The sequence below is a fragment of the Bison bison genome, unplaced genomic scaffold, assembly GCF_000754665.1.
Source record: "Bison bison bison isolate TAMUID 2011002044 unplaced genomic scaffold, Bison_UMD1.0 scf7180017864299, whole genome shotgun sequence".
Taxonomy (NCBI): Eukaryota; Metazoa; Chordata; class Mammalia; order Artiodactyla; family Bovidae; genus Bison; species Bison bison.
The window spans coordinates 557055-563912 of NW_011494871.1; the positions used below are offsets into that span (position 1 = coordinate 557055).

Sequence of the window (6858 nt, forward strand, 5' to 3'; positions counted from 1 at the left end):
ACCCAAAAGTTAGGGAGCCACTACTTTTTAAAAAAACTTTCAGGGACTACCCTGGTGGTCCAGTGGTTAAGACTTTGCCTTCCAATGCTAGGGGTACAGGTTCGGTTCCTGGTCAGGGAACTAAGGTCCCATATGCTTTGTGGCTGAAAAATCAAAGCATAAAACAGAAGCAACTTCATGCTGATGTTTTTGGCAGAAACCAACACAATACTGTAAAGCAATTATCCTTCAGTGAAAAATAAATAAATTGAAAAAAGAAGCAACATTGTAACAGATTCAATAAAGACTTAAAAGAATGATCCACATCAAAAGTATCTTTTAAAAAATTCCAACTAAGTAGACATTTTTAACCATAATATTGTATAGTCTTCCTGGTGAGACCCACATCTATGGATTCTCCTGTGTTAGCTTCCATTCCATGGATAGTTGGATGAAAAAGGCTGTCATTCTCATTCTCACACATAAGAACTCTAAACTGTGCCTTTAAGAGGGTGTGTGATGGCATTTAGTTACAGTCTTGTATTTAACACAGATCTTTTCCTCTTTTGCACTTTTCTGACCTCTCTGATGACTGTTTTGCTTAGAGAAGCTCTGAGTCAGCAGCATTTCCGGGGACCTGCAGGATGAACTCCGGCTGGAGTGGGAAAAGGAGGACTTGCAAGCCTGCTCCTTGCCTGAGCTCGCCATTCCGCATCAGCACAGCGAGGAGACCAGCACTTCTGCAGGAAACAGCCATCAGGGCTGCTCATCCCAATTCAGGAGCCACTGGCCACAGTGGTTGAGTTACATTTAAATTCGTAAAATAAAATAGAAACCCAGTTCTCAGCCCCACCAACCACACGGCGAGGCCTGATCCCCCACGTGACCGGAGGTGCCGCATGGGCAGCTTTGGTGTGGAATGTCCACCTGACAGAGTCCACTGGATGCCTGCCCATGCCAGCTGCCCCGCACCAGGCCCCACAGCCATGGCCACGGCCACAGCCGCTTACAGAGCCGGGGCAGGCCCAGCTTCCGATGCCTGGAGTTCGTATTCCTAGAGATGAGTCTACACAACTTCATATAAAGGAATGAGACATGGTCTTTTTTTTCAGGGTGGAGAATCAATTAGCAAGATAGACATGAAACTGGGACAACAACAGGTGATTTTTATTAATCGCCATAACCATTTCTTCAATTTATTTATTTCTCGGAATTTTATGTAATGCAAGTTATTTTAGATTTGTGTTTAATGAATGTGATTAATTTCTTACAGAGGATCTGTTTTTTGCTCCATTTTGTGAGCTCTGTGAATCACTGCTTACACTTTAAGTTTCAAAGGTAGATTGTTGCTTTTCTGTATCTAATGTTTTTGCTAAAGGAAAACCTTCCTTCCAGTAGGAACACGGAATGACCAGGTCCGGATGCTGAGAGACTTGGCTCATTAAACACGGGAGGGGTCTGCAGCTGGCAAGCCTGGTCTCTCCACTTTCACGAAGTCTGTGCCCAGGGCCCCCATGTGCTCTGCAGTGACCTGAGGTGGGAACCCCAGAAGGTGCATGGGGGCTGTCTCCAGTTGCGGCGAGTGGGGTACTCTTCACCACACGCGCTCCTCCCTGGTTGAGTTTCACCGAGATGAATCCACACGCTGGCTACGCAGCTTTTTTAAACAATAAAGAGAAGAAAAGTGCGGCCCAGGTTTGTGGGTCACTGATGGGAAGTCAGTGGTAGGGCCGGGCCTGGACCTGCACAGACTCAGAAGGATAGGGAACCAGCCGGACAGGAGGACACGGTCGCCCAGGCCAGGAGGTGAGGGGGCAGGCCCCATTCTGAGCCCCAGACGCCTACCAGTCTAGGTGGCTGGCTGTAGGAGGCAGTGTAGCCATGGAGAAGGAAGTGGGCTGATCCAAGGAGGGGAGGTAGGCGGAGGGTCCTGGGAGAACAGAGGGCTCCTGGAGCATATCTGCCCACTGCAGGCAAGAGGGCACCTCTGTCACCAGCCCCTGTGGCTGTCAGGCTGGGGAGCAGGGGGTATGGGCAGCTGCTGGGCAAGGGAGGCCGGGGGTCACGGGCCTGAACAGAGTCCTGATGGTTCAGGGGGAGGGTGGAGAGGGAGCCCTCCCTAAGAAAGGGCTGCTGGGAACCCTTAGCTCGGTTCCTTAAGCTGCAGGACTGCGTGTATCTCTCCTCCTGTGACTCTCGGCAACCTGTGGTGGGATGAGAAAAGGGAGAGGATGAATCAGACCAAGGCCGCCTGAGCTCAGGCTGGAGGTGCAGGGAGCAGGACGGGGCAGAGTGGGGCTGGTGCTGCTGAGAGAGCTGCAGAAACGGGGCTTCTCGGGATCTGGGCCGGGGAGATGAGGAAGGACAGCAGGGCCCCTGAAGGGAGGGGCATGCAGCGGAGCAGTGGACATGCAGGGAGGAGAGGGATGTGGTCAGAGGTGGAGTGTGGACAGTTACGGGAGCTGGGAAGTGTGGGTGATGCAAAGCGGCCCCACTCGCCACGATTAGAGAAAGCTGCGTGCAGCAGCAAAGACCCAGGGAGGGCAGCAAAAAGTAAGTGAACGGTATAGTGTTTGCACACAACCCCTGTGTACACCCCTGCACACTGTGAGTCATCTCTGCATTACTTACAAGCTTAATACAATGTACAGGTTTTGTGGACAGTTGCTGGAGCACAGAAAATTCAAGTTTTGCTTTTTGGAAATTTCGGGAATTTTGGGGGGATATTTATGATTCAGTTGGTCGAATTCAATGATGGGGAACCAATAGATATGAGCACCAACTGCATATTAACACCACTGAACTATATACTTAAAAATGGTGAAGATGGTCAATTTTGTTTTGTGTGGATTTTTTTTCACCACACACACAGACCCAAAAAAAAACAAAAACAAAAATTCTCAGAGAGATCTAAGAAGAATATCCCACGATCTTGAGCAGAAAACACAATATGATAAAGGTTTCACTTCTCCCCAGAGGAACACAATGCAAGCCCAACACAGTTTTTCACGGAAGTTGAAAGGGTGGTTCTAAAATGTATATGGGAATGCAAAGCGTCAAGAATAACCAGGATCCTCCTGAGGAAGCCACAATTGTGTAAGACATTATAGATTGCTGTATGTATGCCCTCTCAATTAATCCTTATGGCAAAAGAGTCATTCCCTGTTTTACATATGAGAACACTGAGGTTTGCAGAGGTTAGTGACTCACCCGGGGCACACAGCAGGGGCAGGTGGCACTTGAACACCCTGGTGAGTTCCATATGTCTCACTCACACACACACACACACACACACACACAACACACTCACACACAACACACTCACACATACCCTCACACACACACGGAGATGGGGAGCACCAGCTCACACCCGTTGGGGCTTGTGTGCTGTGCTTAGTTGCTCAGTCATGTCTGACTCTTTGCAACCCCATGGACTGTATCCCTCCAGGTTCCTCTGTCCATGGGATTCTTCAGGCAAGAATACTAGAGTGAGTTTCCTTGCCCTCCTCCAAGGGATCTCTCTGACCCAGAGATTGAACCCAGATCTCCTGCACTGTAGGCGGATTCTTTAACATCTGAGCCACCAGGGAATCCCTTGAGCCGAAGCAGGTCTGAACCAACCTTGGGGCAGATTTGAGCCTCTAGCCCGGCGTCGGTCCTGGTTCAGTGGGTCTCTGGGGGCTGTCGAGGTCTCAGAGTGATGTGGTCTGCATCCTCCTTGGTCTCTCATCGCTTTTCTGATGAATTTTGTTGTGGTCAAGTTCCTTTAACTGCTTTGCCCTTCAATTTCTGTAAAATGGAAAGAATCATCCCTAACCCCACGGGTGGTTTGAAGATTAAATTAAATAACACTCAGATCACAGTCAGAGAAGGCAATGGCACCCCACTCCAGTACTCTTGCCTGGCAAATCCCATGGATGGAAAAGCCTGGTAGGCTGGAGTCCATGGGGTCGCGAAGAGTCAGACACGACTGAAGTGACTTAGCAGCAGCAGCAGCAGCAGATCACAGTGTCTGAACCTGGAGAAGCATTCAACAAACGTCAAGGACTAGTATCATTTATTATTTAAATGCATCATTTAGAACCACGATTGTGTAAGACATTATAGATGGCTGTACACATGCCCTTTCAGTTAATCCTTTCAACAAAGGAGTCATTTCCTGTTACACATCTGAGAACACTGAGGTTTGCAGAGGTTAGTGACTCACCCCGGGCACACAGTAGCAGCAGGTGCACTTGCAACATGGTAGTGAGTTCTCCTTGGATTCTGTTTCTTTGCCATCTTCTCCTCATATCAAGTGCAGCCCTGTGAGGTGAGCTGCCCTTGCTTCGGCCCATGGAGGCATCCTGCTGTCTTTCCTCCACTCTGTTTTCTCTGCGTGTCAGGACTTACCCTGTATAGCTCTTTATTCTTGCCTTTTAAAATTTAACATTATAATGTGAGCACATTTCAAAATATTTAAAAAACACAGGCATGCCTCATTTTATTGCATTCCACTTTGTTGCACTTTGCAGATATTGTACTTTTTACAGATAAATATTTTAGAAAACTGACAAATAACTATAGGGGAAAAAAACCCCACTGATGGAGACTTATTTCTTCCCCCAGTGCACTGAGTGGGTGACCTTGAGACAGGCAGTCGTGATTTTTGAGACAGTTATTTATTTTTGATCAAGAGAAATATATGATCTTTGGTGGCTCTGCTTGTCTTCCCAGATGGTTCAGAGGTAAAGAACCAGCCTGTCAATACAGGAGATATAAGAGATGTGGGTTTGATCTCTGGGTCAGCAAGATCCCCTGGAGGAGGGCATGGAAACCCACTTTAGTGTTCTTGCTTGATGAATCCCCACGGACAGAGGAGCCTGGCGGGCTACAATCCATGGGGTCACAAGGAGTTAGACACTACTGAAGTGACTTAGCACGCACGTGGGCCTATGAATGTTGGCGTAGGGGCAGGTCAGTGTGACCTCCACCCCAGGATGCAGAGCAGTCCTGCACCCACCTACCCTGTAACTCCTCTGCTGCCCCAGCTGGCACCCCACCCTCACCTTAGCAACTGTTCCCCATGACTGGGGTTTTATCTTTGTGAGAGGAAAAGCACAAAGCTTTTCACAATCTGGACTTTGCCCATCACTTTAGCAAATCATTTGTTTTTATCTTAATCTTGTTTTTTTTGTTCAAAACTTGGTCCAATGTCATTTCTCTGGAAAGCATCCTTTAACTTCTCTCATTGTCATCTGGTTCACATACTTTCTGGCTCAGACAGTAAAGAATCTGCCTGCAATGCAGGAGACCCGGGTTTGATCCCTGGGTCATGAAGATCCCCTGGAGAAGGAAATGGCAGCCCACTCCAGTATTCGTGCCTGGAGAATCCCATGGACTGAGGAGCCTGGTGGGCTACAGTCCATGGGATGGCAGAGAGTCAGATGTGACCGGTGACTGAGCGACTAACACACTTTTCTCTGGGCTTCCATAATTTCTGTGCGTATTTCTGATCTCTCAATTGTTTTTTGGATTTTTGGTGGCACAGCCTGTGTGATCTTAATTCCCCAACCAGGGGTTGAACCCAGTCCCTTTGCAGTGAGAACTCAGAGTCCAAACCACTGGATCGACAGGGAATTCCCTACCATTATCAGTTTTAATCTGTGTTAGATTTCAAGTTTCTTGAGGGCAGAAATTATGCCTATTCCAATTTGTTTCTCAATTGCCTATTAAATATGCATATATATAACATGTAATTACTTATTATTTGATTCACAGATAAGTAACTAAGAGAGATGCTGAAGAGGGTGACCCGGATTCTCCTAAGACTGGGTGTCTGGTTGCTGGAGTTGAGAAAAAACAAAAGGAACAACATGTAGTCACTTTGAAATATAAGAATTTGAGAAAGCTTCTTAGGAAAAAAAATCAGATCCCATATTTGTTAGCTATTGCAACCCCACACACATGCTCAGGTATTCTTGGACAAGTGTTTTAGCAAATATCACTGCATGTGGTGACAGGAGCCAGAGGGGCTGGGTCAGGAGAGAGGCCCATATTTCTAGTTCTAGAGACAGGCTTGGCATCACTGCCAAAGTCAGTGGGACTGGGTAGTGGGGTTCCAGACCCCTGACCTCAGTTTTAGTCAGAGTTCTACTTTTGTTTCAATTTGAAGAAGGATTTCTACTGCTTAAAAAAATAAAAGCTGGGGGCATCGCAACCTTAGACCAAATAGCAATGCATCCCACGTCCAGGCCAATTTGCCAGCTTCCCCAAGACTTGTTTCCACTGGGGCTTTCTTTAATTAGGCCCTTTTTTCTGGCATTTGATGCTATTCACAGTCAGAATCCACTCTTGTCACACTTTCTTGAATTTCTGCCATGTTCTAGAAACTCTAGTTTGTTCGGACAGTTCTCTGGAGGGTCATTCTGGGAAGGTGCTTTCAGCCAAGTCCTGAAACTCCCTCATCAGGCAACAGGCACATCATCTCCCTCAGAGTCCTGCAGTGAGAACCCTGCTCCATGGATAATTGTGTTAGCAATCAATAATCCTTTCACTGAGACTGGTCATTTTTACTCATTTATAGTGTTCATTGTGCAGCACAAAATGATGAGACTTCTAAGTAACAGAAATAATACCACCTTGATTCAAAATCAGGTTTGGAATTAGTATTATAATTTAGTAGTGTGCTAAGAAATCTCAATAACCTCAGATATGCAGATGACACCACCCTTATGGCAGAAAGTGAAGAGGAACTAAAAAGCCTCTTGATGAAAGTGAAAGAGGAGAGTGAAAAAGTTGGCTTAAAGTTCAACATTCAGAAAACTAAGATCATGGCATCTGATCCCATCACTTCATGGGAAATAGATGGGGAAACAGTGGAGACAGTGGCTGACTTTT

At 46.9% G+C, this 6858-nt stretch overlaps 1 pseudogene; it reads left to right on the forward strand.

The window, feature by feature from the left end:
* The first annotated feature begins 2405 nt into the window (after positions 1-2405).
* Positions 2406-6858, forward strand: part of LOC104996850 — a 7545-nt pseudogene continuing 3092 nt past the window's right edge.